Here is a 16,485-nt window from a genome sequence, read left to right on the forward strand (position 1 = left end):
ATGCTTTGGAAGGTCAAAGCAGAGAGAGGTTCACTCAGTGTGAGGCCCCCAGACTGTAGCAGAGAAGTGGAGGTAAGAGGCAGGAACTGCCAGGAGATAATTATCCATGGGCAGCAGAGGGAGGGAGTGCTGCAATAGCCCATTTTCTACTCCTTTCATCTGGAGTTACCTCCATGATGGACCACGCTTTTATAAAATATATGGTGTATTGCACAGAAGCCTAAACTTTCTATCCACATTCTCCATTCCACATCCCAGAGATTCCCATCTCAGAATCCTTTTAAGTGGTAAAAAAGTGCATCGCTGCAACTCGACATACAGCACTGAATCCAGAAGGGAAATCTCACTTTCTCCGTGTTGTCTGTCCGTTCTGCTGGAAAAGCTTTTTTTTATGGAGTAGGACTGAGCCAACATGGCTGAGCTTCTGTGAAAGAGGCGAGATGTTTATGCTGATGGCTGGCTTTCAGGGGTAAGCCAACGGCATAGCTGAAGTTGAATAATTATTTTATTACAGCTGTTTCAATATAGCTCCCCATGTGGACAGTCTATTCTGGAATTAATGTGGCTTTATTCCAGTATAATTACTCTGCAGTAAAAATAGGGAATTATACTGACCTAACTAAATTTGTTTAATTATTTGATTATGGCTATAGAAGTCAATTTTCTCATATATACAAGCACTAAATTTTAGTGAGATTTTAGCTTGATATACTGCCTAAAAAGCTGAATTTAAATAACAATGAGTAATGGAACAAAATATAAGGGTTTCTATTGTTCCATAACAGTGGATGGGTTTTTTTAAAATATTTAATTTTTTTTTATGTTTCTTGTACCTACAAAGGAAGTTTGGGAATAATTATACAATGTATTAGATAACAGGAAAAGTGAGAAAATTAGCAAATTTGAAAGTAATCCTTTTCAAGACATAGTAATGAATAACAAGAAAACAAGCACATAATTACAAATGTAACCCTAGAAGTTCAACAAATTGTTAAGAGAAGTGTGCAACTAGCAGTCATGTTTCTCTAAATTTACATCCTTAATTAGATTGAGACATCATTTTAAGCGTGCAATATCACACCAAGGGCAGTTTCAGAACATAATCTGTAACAGTATGGTTAATAAACTAATCTTACGATACTGAACTCAGCAACTCTGAACTCATCAGTGTGTCTTTGATAAAGAGATGACATTTGCCAGCTCAGATGCAGGGGGTGCTACGTTGGATAGTCTCTCAACTTGTAATAGGTCTTGTGACTCAGTTAAATGAAGGGAAAATAAAATTAAATGTCTTTAGATATTAAGATGACTGTAAAGAGACTTAATTGCTGAATAATTTTCACTATGATTCCACAATAGAAATTTTTAATATGGAGCTGAGATATGATAAGAAAAAAGTAAGCATCATCTCTTACTGTCAGCGTAACTTGAAAAGCAAAAAAAAATCATTGATATTGAATCATAGGGTCTCTGTCAGCAAGGCTAGAACTTAACCTTGCCCAGATTTTTGTCAAAGATCCTTCCTTTACACGCCAGGTGTTTCCCTTTCCCTCCAAAGAGCCCCATCCAACCAAACTGAAGGAAGGGGAACCTGCTTAGCCGTTTGGTTTTGGTAGTGGGCTTTTGCATTGATCTCTTGCACCTTAACCAGGAAGCTGTAAATAAACTCTGACGGGGGAAGGTAAGAATTAAACATACATTCCTGCTGGAAACAGTAGCTGTTCATGAAGAAGGCAGCATTTACCAGCAATCAGTATTGCAAAGGGTAATATGACAGAGCAAATTTAGGCAAACCATCAGCAGCAGGGGCATTGGGTTGTGGTGAGCAGATTTGTGCTATTTCAGATCTGCTTTCCTGGCCTTTCTGTCTTGCTTGCTTCTTGCTTCTGTTGCACATGGCTCAATTGCTGCTCACTCTTAGGGGGTAACAGTTAAATCCTATTATTATGGCAGATTCCTCTGCTGTATCACTCCATTTATCTCTTTGACAAACCCTCAGCTTCCTGCAGGAACCCCAGTCTTTTTGCTACCAGGAGCATGTATGCTAGCATTTCAGTTCAGGTCAGGTATGCACTTTTGTCATATCTCTCCAAGTCATTGCCACGTACTGTGCTTGGGTTTATGCCATGCAATAGTCTTAGAGCTCACAAACTCTGATGAGGTGATGCTTCAGCTATTATGTTAAATCTCTCTTTCTGATGTTCTGCCAAACGTGCAGTCTGGAAAATCACTGTCCTGTGACAGGATGTAGATACTAGGAAGAATGACAAAGATACAAAATGAATTGGATCTAGCAGGGGGCATTACAGGTTTTGCAAAAGACATTGGATGTGAAAGAAAGATGAAGGGAAAATTCAGGTTATATTTAACAGGGAAAGTGAGTAAGTAAAGACTGACACAGAAGGCTAAAGCCTCATGGGTCCTTTTATTTCAGTAGATTCTCCTTTCTCTTACGCTCCTTCCAGTAAAATGTATCATTATTGACCTGCTGCGTGATACAATTAATATTAACAGCAAAGTACAAGGAACACAGACAGGACAGGGCAAAAGCAGGCTGAAGAACACCTACCTGAATTATGCAAAACATAGTGGGAAAGAGCTGAAATTAAAACCATGCCCACGAAGTCCACCAGTGGTGAAGTGCTCCATTAATATTTGATGGCACCTCTAAAGGGACTGAAGTGAAATAATCAGATGGGTGGACCAGAAGAATATTTAGTTTATGTATATTGTTTTATTGTGATTGGGAGATGCTTCTTTTAAAAAGAGATGTACAATCAAGTGGGCCTATGCATCTGCAAATCCATGGTATCTTTGAACTAGCACAGGTATGCCTACAGTATGGTTTTCCTAGTTGACAAAAATATTTTCTAGTGCCAGAAAGGAAAAGCTGGACTCTGAAACCACATAAGATGGCTGGAGAAATTTGTGGGTGGCATGAAAAGCTGTTAAAGAAGAGAAAAGACTCTTAAGATCCCATCTAACCGTTAACCTATGGCTGCCACGTCTTGTGCTAAAACATGTTTCTAAGCACCACATCTACAAATCTTTTAAATACCTCCAGGGGTGGTGACTCAACCACTTCCCTGTGCAGCCTCTTCCAGTGCTTGACAAGCCTTGCGGTGAAGAAATTTTTCCTAATATCCAGTATAGAATTGAGAGGTGCAAGAATTCAGCATACAAGAGGTCAGTGTTAAGTTTTCCATGTTGTGTGCACCCTTACTGAGTGCTGGAATGGCTGAAGTTGCTAGTAAAACTTGCAAGGATTACCCAGAGCCAGAGTCCCAGGGTGAAGAGCAGCAGAGGGGCTGTGGGGCAGTGTAGAACATCAGGGAGGATGGTAGTCAGCAAGCTGGAAACTGTTTTCATGGAAGTTCAGCAGCCATTTGAATTCAACTGTGTTTCCTAGTAAGAGTTTTTGGTCCCTGGCTGTAACTAAAGAGCGGTAGTAGGAGTGACAGAGCTACCAGCTGGCCTAGCAGCTGGCTCACTAGAGATGAGGTTTATAAAACAGTTATAGTTCTCTAGAAATTAGGCATCGTGTGTGAACCTGTTTATGTACCTTGTTGATGCTTTCCTTTTTCTTTACTTCTCATCAATACATATTGTTCATTAAACGGACTCAGTCATGGTTGCAGGTGAGGACAATCAGCTTACTGTGCACAAGACAAATTTAATTTTCCTCCATTTCTGTATAGTCTTTTTATAGCGACCACATTAAAGTTGAAACTGTTCCAGTTTATGACAATCAAAACCCGGCATAAGGGTTACAGAGATCCTGAGGCCTGTTTGAATTAATTCTACAGAGTAGCAATTTCCAAGCTTTTGTCTTTGAGGACTTGTGATGGATAGGTGAGTACCAGATGTCTGGAGAGGCAAAAAAAAGCCACAGTAAATGTATAGCTCTCCCTCACAGGGCTCTACATACAGTTACCATGTAAAGAAGTTTCAAACATCCGGAGGAGAGAAAGAATATTTAAAATAAATAAGTAAATAGATCATGGTCTGTGAGAAAATGCTTCAGGAATCACAATGTTTTATTCTAGTTTGTAAAGGAGCAAAGACCAATTATTCATTGTACCCACTGAGGTCAAGGCAAGAATTAGAATTAATTTGCAGATTTAAGGTGTTACAAAGAAAAATACTTCAATAGTGTTTGAATAATCTGAGGAGACTGTGGGAATTCTTACCACTAAATATTTTAAAGAAGAGATTGGAAAGCATCTACAATGGTGATCTATTTTGCTCCATCCCACCTCAGATGATCTCCTATGTCACCTCAGGATTTTTAATAATGTAATTTTCATTATTTCTCTAGAAAACTAGGAATGGCTTCTTCACATTAATTGGGACACTCAAAATTTTCTACTATGGAGGAACTTTCAATAATACATTATTGCTATTCAATTATATATATATAGCCTCTGTAAAATGTTTAGTATGTTCTATTATTCAAAAATCAGATCAAAAACATTCTAAGTGACTTAGATAAGAACAGTGTAAAATTAGGTCGAAGGACTATAATTATAATGTGGTACTCAATAAGTTATTGTTAGTTGGGCATTTCAGAGCTGCAAGAATTGGCCCTACATCAAGCTTTGCTTGATGTTTTTACTGCACATCTGAACAAATTTGTCAATGCCTTAATAATGAAAAGAGTAATAATATAATGGCAAGTTGGAAAGTTATTTCAGTAGTTAGCTCTGTTCAAAGAGCTAGACATGCTAAAGCCAGTAGTATGTATGTAGGAATGTAGCCTGCATGTTTACACATAAAAATACTGAGTCAAGGCTCTTATTCTTGAAATAAGTTAAAAAGACCAAATGTTGCTAATAAACAGCCAATTGAAGATGGACTTAAACACAATAAAAAGAAAAGGTTTTGCCACCAAGTGCTGTTTAGTTACTAATTGTTTTCTGCATAACACTGTTAAGCCCAGACTTACATGATTCTTACCTTAAACTGCTAGGACATCACAGGGTGTTTCAGGTATACCTGAGAAATAACAGTTATGTGTTGCATCATAAGAAAATAATGTTGGGAAGCTGACTTTGTTCAACTGCAGTGATCCACGTGCTCTTGGGCCATTTTTTCATTATGATCATCAGGTAGAACTTAGAAGGATTCCCACAATGACAGTTTTTCATCCTACTGATCTTTAGCAAAGTCTGCAAGAATAAAACACAAATAGAGATTCATGACTATGTCCACTAACATTTAAAGGTTCTTACCTGCATTTTGCAGGTTTTTTGCTGGACTTCTGCAAAACAAAGATCAGTGTTGTCATGGCATTGCAAAAATACTGATATGATGTATTCCAGAAAACAAACAGCATCCAATACCTCGTCTCCTAGTGTTTATTAAGCTACTCTTACATATGGTCGGTAGGTTTGAACTTTTCCTTATTTTGTGATGTTACAATTACTGAGATCAAAATCATCAGTGATTTCACCATGCCAGCTGTTACCTATTTCAGAGTAGTTCCTTCAAGTCCAATGGTCTTCCCATTTAGTGGTCACAGTGAGCCCAAACCCAGAGAACAGAATTGTTCTCTGTATTACTCCCTCCCTGCAGCTCTCCCAGGGGAAGATAAAAGCTGAACAAGGAAGAGACACTTAAACATTGGAAGTTAAAACTAGAACCAGTATAATAGAAGAGAAGGGATAGTAAAACATGAGATAATACAAAAAAAATACATAGAGGTATACAAATACATAAACTCCCCGATTTCAATGGTCACTGATAAAAGTGTCCAAAAGTCCAGAGCTGAGTCAAGAAAAGGGTCCAGGCCACTTTCCAGCAACTGATGGAGTTAGGATCCTACAGAGCACATGGAGAGGTGAGCATCAGCCTCTGTCCAAGATGTCTGCTGGACCTGCAAAGGGAGGAAGGAAGGAGGAAGGGACAGACTCTTCCACTCTCATGGCTTTTATAGGGTATGGCAGGAAATGGGGGGGTGAATACCGACCCCTCTCTGTTCTGCCCCCTGGATCCCTCAGGGACCTAAACAACACCCTCTCTTTAGGTCCTCGTATTACTAACATAGAATTAGCCTGTTCCCCTTCAAACCATAACAAATGGACAAACTGTTCCAGAATTTCAGTAGCCAAAATACATCCCAGGACTAGGATGGCACTTATGCTGTAAGTGAACAGAAAAAAAAAAATCCTCACTAGATTTGATACAAAAGCTGTTTGTCTTCAGGAAATACTCTAAACATGCAGTGAATTGTGTCATACATATTGGGATCCAGGTAAAACTGGTTTTGTTTTTTGCCAAAGTTGTGCAGTAATTCCATGCAGGCCAATCTGAACTGATACACAAAACATAAAGAAAAAGTTGTTCCATCAAATACCAATGACTGTAGAAAGCGGTAATTTCTCAACCTTCTTAATGTGATTTGCTGCTGTCTATACTCAGTAAATTCCATGGTTTTAATGGAATAGACCAGTGTGCTTTATCCATCAATATTGGTTTGCAGAAATGTTGTTTTGTCAGCATTAGCTCATTAATAATTCTACCAGCAAAATGCCAGCTTGTCCTCATCTTCTCAGCAGGTAATAACAGCTTGAAAATATAGGCAGTAAATGCACATATGAAACTAAGATGCAGCTAGATCCTAACATCAGCATCAGTAATTATACTGTCCCTGTCCATCTTTCCCTTGTTGTACCACCAAAGAAAAGCAATAATGGTAAACCAGCATGATCATCAAGTAACGAGCTCAGAATTCACTATGTTTTAACATCTTTCAAGAGCTTTCATTCTGCTTCTTTACATAAAAGTACTCTTCTTGTTGATTGAAATTATTTAGCATCAGATCAAGGTTAAAAATAACAAAAAATACAGATATGGAGCTTAAAAGCTGATCAAGTGTACAGATGCGTCCCTGGACTTTGCTATTCCCTGTCAGATGTGTATCAAACTAAGCTGCATCAGAACTTTTCTGGGTGTTTTGGTTATCTAGCTAAACACTCAAAATATGCAGCACAGCCTAATATGCAAATGCCATCTAAATATATAAATAAAAAACCTTTATATAAATCACTGCTCATTATAGACTTTCCTGTATTTTGGGTTAGTGGGTGGCATGGAGAAGACAAGAGTCTCTTTGTAATTTCAAGTATTGCTTTTCAAGTTGCTATGCTGGTGAATCAGCTTTGCCCTTTTTAATGCTTTGTTTGCAACACTGTTATAGACTCCTTAGAGCTAAGTTCTTTTCTCAGTAGAGTTTCTATCTCAGGTTTGCACATGTGTAACTCAAGAATATGCTTGTAGCTTCTATATGCTTTTATATTCCAGCATCCTAATGTAAATAGCATTGTTTCTTCCAATGGTTCTAATAATATCAGACCAATTGTTAATTTGTTGTTACCTGCACAGGTAACAAGTTTTAAATGGAAACATGCCATTTTTAGCTGTTTGTTACACACATTGTGTGTTTAGCTGAGAGTAGAACAGTTTGGTCTATAGTTCTTATTATCAGTTTCCATTTATTTAGGAGATTCTCCACACAAGGAAGTTGTGCAGATAACAAAGTTATTTTATAGTATAGCAATTTTTTTTCTGAAAAACAAAGCAAAACAAAAACCTCTTGTATTGGCGTTTTTACTCTAGATTGCCTGCATAGCAAGTTCAGTTGGTCTTAAGAGTTTCAAATAGCAACTCTGAGCACATTTCTGAGAACATGCTGTGCCTGAGTATGTGTGTACGTATTGCTCTGAGTAGCAATTTTAGTCACTTGCCCCATATAGATAAGCCATAATCAAAGGTCGACATACTGGAGTTTGGAGCCATATGCTGTAAAAATTGATTTTGTCATTATTTGATCCCAAATAAGAGCTAGTGATTTAGATACATGCTAGTGGGACTTAGGTTCATCTTTTCCATAGTTTCAATAAATTACTTCAAGAGAACAAAGTTTGAAGCAGAAATTCATGTTGTGGTTTACTGGTATTTAGCTTTCATATTAATCATTAGTTTAGGCTTTGTCTTTCCCTACATGTATCTATATCAGTGGTACTGTGATCAACAAAACCTGCAAAAAACTGTCTTCACTGAAGGAGCTGTGGCAGCCTTAATCAGCATAACCAAGAGCATCTTTTCTAAGTATGAATCTGTCCTATGTTACTGCTACACATTGATCAGAAATAACACTGCAGACAGTTGATCGATACAAAATCCAGCAGTGTGGACCTCCAAAGAAGGCCTTGAAAAGACTCAGACGAGGAAGCCAGACACACATCCAAATGCTTATGCTTCAGAAATTTATTTCAGTGTGGACATCTGAATCTGCAGCTGCTGTACATAGCCTTTTATATGGCCACAGGTGTTGGCTTCAGTGCTGGAGCACAGAGGGGTAGCAAACAAAGGGGAGTATAGTCAGTGCTGCCAGAGACCAGACATAGTGCCAATTCAATACTGAATGTAAAACAAATACTTGTGCCAATTTGTTTCTAAATGCATTTTGGTTAGAAAAATTAGCTTGTCTTTTGAGAGCATTATCAATGTGTGGATGAATGTTCCAAGTTTTAATACAGTATAAAGCAGGCTTTTAAATAAATCAAAATAAATAAACAAGATGAAGACTTACGAATATAAAAACCTACTATTCTATTGTTTATGCTCTTATTATTTAAAAAAGAATAAAACTGTATTAGACTAATATAATTCTTCATGATCACTCCTTTGCGTATTTTGTGAGACAGCCCTTAGGGAGTGCAAATTACTTCCTTGGAGCTGCAGCAGGAAGTAAAGGTAATTCAGCATTTGAGTATATTGTGAAGTAAATCTGTGTTTGTGTTCAAGGGCATTTCTGGAGTTGCATGTTCTTAATTCAGCTGATTGAATAGTCATTACATCATCTCTGCAATCTATAATTTTGGAACTACATTTTCTGCTTCTGTGAAGAATTCGCATTTCAGTGTATTCAGATTTTCAGTTTTGAGATGCATTTTGCCTGTAAATGGAGTGTATATTAGGCATTTACCTCATTAATTACAGCTTTGCATACATATTTATACAAATAATTTGTCTTTGGTGGATTCCAAAAGGAGAGGTGGAAGTATAGAGATCCTTTTAAAATTATTGACTACTTATCACAGTACTACAGATGCTATTTCTGCTTCTGTACAGGGAATTTCCTGCACTAGTATTTACAGATAATAGCATTAACAGCTGCTTCTGTTACTAAAATTGCAGTGAATGTTTGAGGTACTTAGCGTTTTGCAATTGGAGAGCTACCAAAAGGTCCTTCAATCCTAAAGACTCAAAATCCCTCTTTTGTACTACTAACTTGCTGGATTCTAATATTAATGCACATCTGGATGTTGCAGGAAGTTTTCCTGTGTACAAGGGACATACATCTTGTTACAGTTTGACTTGGACTGCAAATGGTAAACAGAAAAATTGAGTATAGTTTTCGAGATCTGGGCATAGTAAGTGATGAAATTGTCACCAAAGAGAGAAGTTGTGAATGTGAAACTGTGGTTGCTAGTCTCAATCCCTGGCACAAATAGGCATTTTATGCTAACCCATTACTGGGGAAGAAAAAAAAAAAAAAAGAAGGAACTGTCCTCAGAGTAAGAGCTTGTGAACTTCCCTTTCCTACCAGACAGCCTGATCAGCATGGGCCAGTAGTTACTCTGCAAAGTCCCATATAGACACTTTTCTTTCATAAAAGCTATTGTGCTAATTTTCCTCTGTTGAGATTTCAGAGTAAGAAAACTAAATAAAAAACAGCAATTATAGGTGCACATTACAAAAAATGCACATAAGTAAAGAAATTTTGAACACATACAGATAAGCAAAAAATTTAAAGTGAGATATTCAAAGTTCCACATAACAGAGAAATGTGTTTGCAGGTGCTTGTTATGGAATGGTTTGATTTGTATGAATGAAAATGAGTGGAAAGGAAGCAGCTTACTTTGTTGGTAAAGTTAGTAAATGCAAGGAACTAAAAGGTCTCTCTATTCAAATATATTCTTCTTGTAAAAAAACAAAATTACTGCATTTTTAAAAATGAGATAGGGGTATTTCTCAGTAGGTGTAAATTCTTCAAAATACTCCTAAGAAAATTTAATTATTGGTAGTGAAATAAGGCTGCTTTGTCAAAGTTACATTATAAACAGAGTTTACATGTAGGAGTACAAAGCAGGTCATGAATCTGACCCCTAAACACAAATTAATATCCCAAGCACAGACCTTTCAATTATTTTTTTGAGGTGGTTACTCTTTTGTTTGTGTTGATGATGTGGATAGCTTTTTATAATTTTCTATCTTTATATACATATGTCTGTGCTATATATGCCTAATAATAAATACGTCCTCTAGCTTTGTCTGGATGCAGAACAGTTGAAATAATTTAAATAGCAAAAATCTTATTTTCTTAGATATTCAGGTAACACCACTGAAAAATATACTATCAGGAATTTCAGATTATATTTTCTTTTATTTTGTCTATTTGTATTTTTGTTCTCATTAAGCATTACTTTAAAACCAAACTTATTCTATGATGTTCAGCTAGTATGTCTCAACATCTTCAATATTTTGTTTCAAAACTATTTACAGAATCACAGAATCGCAGAATTATTGAGGCTGGAAAAGACCTCTGAGATTATCAAGTCCAGCCTATGACCAACACCACCACATCGGCTAGACCATGGCACTAAGTGCCACATCCAGCTTTTCCTTGAACACATCCAGGGATGGTGCCTCCACCGCTACCCTGGGCAGTCCATTCCAATGTCTAGTCACCCTCTCCATGAGGAAGTACTTCCTTATAACCAACCTAAACCTCCCCTGGAGCAGCTTTAGGCCATGCCCTCTCATCCTGTCACTAGTTTCCTGGGAGAAGAGCCCAGCCCCCACCTGACTACAACCTCCCTTCAGGTAGTTGTAGAGAGTGATAAGGTCCCCCCTGAGTCTCCCCGTTCTCCAGGCTGAACAAGCTCTGCTCCCTCAGCATCTCCTCATGAGACTTTTCCTTGCAGTTCCTTCATCAGCCTCAAAACAGGAAATTCATCAAAACCAACCTTTTCCTATGTAAAGGATTTTTATGTTTATTTTCAAAGAAAAGAGTTTGGGGAAAATTTTCTGAGCTAATTCTGAGAAATCATTATTTTACTGAGAAAAGAATGTCCTTCCTTTGAAGTTTTTTCTTTAAAAAAAAAAAATTTTAAAAGATCAGTATGTCATTATATATAACTTTTAAATTGTGCCTTGTTCTAGATAGATCTCACATCACATTTCTTCTTTAATAAGCAGAGCATTCCATGAGGTATTTACTAATACAATTACATGCTCTTGGTCTCAAGGCAGAAGGAAAATCCCTGTTTGAGTTCTATAGACAGCCAAGGGTGATGTTCTCAGTGTGCCCTTCTATGCAGGACTTCTATTATTCTGTGAAATACCCCAAAACAGCCCACTTGATGCACCCTTCTCGTTTTAAAACTGTTATTTTCCCCTTGTGAGAAGAGGAACTGTCCTTTGTATCAGAATATCCACTTATGGGTTCCTCATCCCATGTCTGCATCATGGGCTGTGTATAGAACAGCAGCAACTTTCTCTTCTGTCGCTTTAGAAACTCTTGTTTGGTAGGGCCTCCAAAAACTCAGCTTTATTTTTATTTTGTTGCTCACATTTCCACTGCTGCAGGGAGGTTTAATTATCTTAAACTGGATTATCTCATGCATCACCTCAGGATATGCTTCTGCATTCTTGCTTTCACACATTTGCCCAAATTTATCTGCTTAATTCTGCATTTATTTTCCTCTTTGATCACTTAGCATTGGCCTTTTTTCTACACTTTCTTCTACTCTCTTTCCCACACTTTCCTTTTCTATCAGTACATTCCAGTAAGCCTAATTGATTTTCAGCCCTTGCACATTATTTGAGAACCTTGGAGCATTCTGTTGTCTTCCATTTTTATCTCTGCTATTCAGAATTGTCACAGATTAAGGTCTTTAGCTTGAAAAAAAAAAAACAAAACATGTAACATGACTTAAAATTAGTCTTTGTTTGTGGCTGCTACTGAGGAAAAAGTGCAGGGGTTTTTTCAGGCTGAACAAATAATTACCTGTATTTCAGTGCATCAACACTCCAGTTTGAATGAAACTAAAGATGTGAGAAAATATATATATTGTTTTATTTTTATTCTAAATCAATTTAGAAAAGGAAATAACTCAAGTTTTTGCTTACTCACTTCATTACGGCTAAAAATGTGCATGGAATGCACACACACATAGCACCGAACAGCAAAAAGAGTTTCACCAAGTGCATTATTTTTCTCCTCAGATGCACTTCCAGGCTACCAGACGAGTGATAATAGGAAATGCATAGAGGTGCAGTATTTTGTCTGCACCAAGAGCTGAATTCACAAGTAGCCTAAACGCCAAATTACATAATTTCTCCTCCCGTAAGTCAGGCGCGTAGCGGTGGCCACCGCACAGCTGCTGGCCTGGGCGGCATCCAGCCAGACACAGTCACAATTGTCCCTTTTCATCTGGGTCATTCTGAATTCCCTCAACAGGAAATGGAACACAAGCAGAAAAGTTTTAAAAACATCCCAGACATGAATCAACAAAAACCTTGAACATCTGCTCATCAAAGCTCATCAGAAAACAGTGTATTTTATTTACAGTACTCTTCTGGATGTACTGAGAATGCTTAATGCAAATAGAGATCACTGGAAAATATTGTTGGTGTGAAGTGTCCATTTCACTTTCCAGATTACTGGCCTCGTCTACCCAAAATACATTAAATACAAGGTATCATATTCACAGCCTCTGCAATTTTGTTATTTATTTTAGCATAAAGTGATGCAGTTTTATTAAATCCACAATTCACATAAAATCCAAGCAGGTCAATAAAAGCTACAGTATTCTAATCAATATTTTTAGTTCTTTTGAACATAAAATAGAGCTAGCAAATGTGAAAAGCAGGATAATAGGAAGCGCAGTTAATGGGAGTTGGTTCAGCAGAGGATTGAGGAACACTTCAGTGTATCAAGGAATGCAGACTCAGATCCTCAGATCCTCAGATAGAGCAGCTCAGCGTAACCTGCTGACTGCATCCTGCACTACCAGGGAATTGGGCCACTGTGTTTGAACAACTAACGTACAGTTTTTCTGATCCACAGGACAGTTCTCATACTCTGTCCTTATTCAGGATTTATGGATCCGTGTGTCCTTGCAAGAAGCTGTGTTACTAGGACAGGTCTAATTTCAGCTTCGTCCAGAGTAAGAGCTGAGATACTTAGACTCTTTTTCAGCAGTTGGTATTCTTGCAGAGCTACATTGAAGCCATTAGGCAGGGAAGTACTTAGCTTAAAGGTGGATGCTGAGTTACCTGAGCTATTTTGGTTATTTTGAGGAGAGGTTCACCTCAGCTATACTGAGGAAACGTTGGCTTATGGTGGCTGTGACCTTGTCCTTGCAAATGTCCTCACGCTTCTCACTGCATATCAGAAAGGAAACAAAATCTTGTTTTCCATGAATAAATTTTTCGGGGGAGTGAAAGAAGGGTTTTATTTCTCCTTGTCCACTGATTTTTGGTTTTTCAGGCTTTTTAAATGGTGCATAACTCCTTAGCATCTAAGCATCACATAGTATTTCCTCTGAGGCTTTTCTCTTTGTGTTTGTAGGAAAGCATCTTCCCTAGCAATGAATGCTTTTAAAGGAAGCCAGTGTAGCACCCTGGTCACTCTCTTAAAAACAGTCGACTTGGAGATTATACAGTTTTCTTAGTAAATTCCAGAAGAAGCATAGTGTTGGTTTAGAGAAAGCGGACAACAGCATTGATGAATGACTAGAACAGCTGTAAGTCAAATAAGAGGTAATTTTTTTTGCAAGTGTGGAAAGGGATTTTATTCTGTATGTCTGCTGTGTAGCTACAAAATATTGCTGTCAGTGCCAAAAAGGATAAATACCTGCTAAAAGAACTGTGGAGAGGATTATCTCTCTTTCTTACACATACACTTAAGAAATACATACTATACATTGGACCATCTCCAGGTTTTTTTCTCTTTCAGCATTTTTCTAGCCATTTAATCAATTGTGCCTCCTCTCTGCCTCACCTGTGAAGAAGGCATCTTCTAGGTAGAGAGGCCAAGAACCAACATATGACATGCTTTGGTTACCTTGTGTCAACCTGCTAGGACAGAACGTGTCTTTGTCTTTTAACTGATCTGCTTTTAGGTTCTGTTGCGTGATTTTGTCACTGGGATGTGCGGCTGATACTCCTTCCTGCTCCTTATGTTTCCTCACCAGGCTGGAAAGAGATACTTGCTGATTTCTCTCCACCTGTGCAGCTGTAGTGATGCTCTGCCAGCAATTCTAATGCTCCCTTGCCAGTTTTTAAAAATTCTGCCAAGTAGAGAGAATTAATAACAAGATCTGAATCATCTCTAAAGTAACCCAAATGCCCCTGTGTCCTATTCCTCCAGTATTATGTCATTTTTCAGCTGCTGTCCAGGATAATAAAAAGGATCACTTATACTCTCACAGCTGAGAAGTGTGTCAGGGCGGGCCACACCATTTATTCCGGCTACCCTTTTGCCTTCGTGGCTCTAAACATTTAAAAACCTTTGAGCGAGATTTTACAGTCCATGTCATACTGCTTAGCTGGTGCAAAGTGGATGGACTCCAGCCAAAGCTGGCGAGTGGCCACAGCCATCCCCTCGTGCCCATGGAGGCAGCCAGGGAAGGGCAGCACGGTTCATGTCCCCGCGTCCCCTGGGGCAGCGCCACGCGTGAGGCAGCGCAGCCCCGGCCTCCCCACCCTGCCCAGGCTGGGCTAAGCCTTGGGTCTGCATGTGCCAGGTGGCACCTGGGGAAATAGCTGACCTGACTTCTGAGGACATCCATGTTTTGTGGAATTTTTGGTTTTTTTAGACTGGAAAACAGGAGTTGAAACAATTGACAAGTTTGAGTGGAGATTAAACCAACAGGGAGAAACTACTAAACCTGAATCATAGTTAATAATGTCCACAATATACAATGCCTACTATAACTTCAGCAGCAGCTTCCCGCTGTGGTGTGGATTAAACTTATCTGATACTCTTTTTTTTTTTTTCATTTTGTTTAGTCTTTTTTGTTCCATTTCCAAGGAAAATTAAAGATCTTAAAATATCAAGTTGAGCTGTCAAAAGTGGAAGATGCTTTGGGATGACTATGCTCATGTAGTAGCATACCTTCAAGTGCTCACAGGTTTTGTAGGTTTCAAAAAAGATTGTTTCACTTTTGTTTCACCAGGAAAACTTACCCTTTAGTTTTCAGAGACCTCTGCAAGCTGCATGATGGCGTGCAGAGCAGGGGCAAAGGAGTGAATCTTGCGCCATTCAGTTGTGGTGCCTGTTTCTGCTCGTAGCACCTTTCATTCCTATTGCAGTTACTGGTGGCTTGCTTTCACTGGGGTCATCTGTTCTTCCCCTGGTGCTCTGAGGACTGTCTGTGCAGCCATAAGCCTAATCTGGTAAACTCTTATCTTCTCCCCACCCTTCACTCCTCTCTCTCTTCTACCACACGTGAATTGTAAACTTTACTTCATATTCAGATGTCATCCTTGCTTACCTCCAGCTCTTTGCCGTGCATTTGGTTTTCCCCTGGGCATGAAGCCTTTCAAGCAGCAGTTCTGCAGCTTTTTTTTCTCATTCTGCAGCATACATATGCTGTTTGGAAAGAAGTACAGCAATAACTGCCTGCAAGGACATCCCTAGTGTGGAGGTTTTGAGACAGCTTAGTGTGGTAAAAGGCAAACCTCTCTATAGAAATGTCAACATGCTCTAATATTTGGCATCCACCTCTCAGTGGCCATGCATTTGCCTTGTCCCACCCTAACCATATGAGTTTCATATATATACCTCATCATGTTCTCTTTTACCCCGTCATATACTCACTGCTTTTTTTAATAAGAGGTTATTCCACAGTGGCTGTGATGAGAACAGAGTGGTCAGTGGCAATGAACTGACCTCAAATGCTGTGTAAAGGCCTGATGGGAGGTGTGAGCAAAAGAAGAAATCTTTTTAGGTTAAGTACCACATGCCTTCTTTGCCCAGGCCAAAAAGTGTCACCTGGCTTGATACACTTGTCAAAAAGAATCTCATTTTTTTCCAGGACCATCTTTGATCTGTTTCACTGCTAATACTTTAATATGACAAATTAATATGTCTGAAAGAGCTACATGGCACAAGCCACTAAGTTCCTTTTGGTTCTCTGCTTCATTTGTAGTAAAGGAGCAGTTTCTGAAGGCCTAAAATTTGTCTGGCTTGTAAAGAAAAATCCAGTTTCTGGTAGAGACTGAAGTTAAAAAATTTGACTGACTTAACAAAAAATCCTATTAGATGGATTTACACATGGTTCGCTGAGATCACAACATCCAGTATGAAGAATAGGACCTGATGGCTTTTAATGGGACCCAAATTACAGAATCACAGAATCATCACGGTTGGAAAAGACCTCTCGGATGACCTAGTCCAACTGTCCACTT

At 38.5% G+C, this 16,485-nt stretch overlaps 1 protein-coding gene across 6 annotated transcripts in view; it reads left to right on the forward strand.

Moving 5' to 3' along the window:
* The window catches only part of GRIA4 (glutamate ionotropic receptor AMPA type subunit 4), a 225,346-nt gene that overhangs the window by 75,848 nt on the left and 133,013 nt on the right, over positions 1-16,485 (forward strand). The window lies entirely within an intron of this gene.

The sequence above is a fragment of the Apus apus genome, chromosome 1 (assembly GCF_020740795.1).
Source record: "Apus apus isolate bApuApu2 chromosome 1, bApuApu2.pri.cur, whole genome shotgun sequence".
Classification (NCBI taxonomy): Eukaryota; Metazoa; Chordata; class Aves; order Apodiformes; family Apodidae; genus Apus; species Apus apus.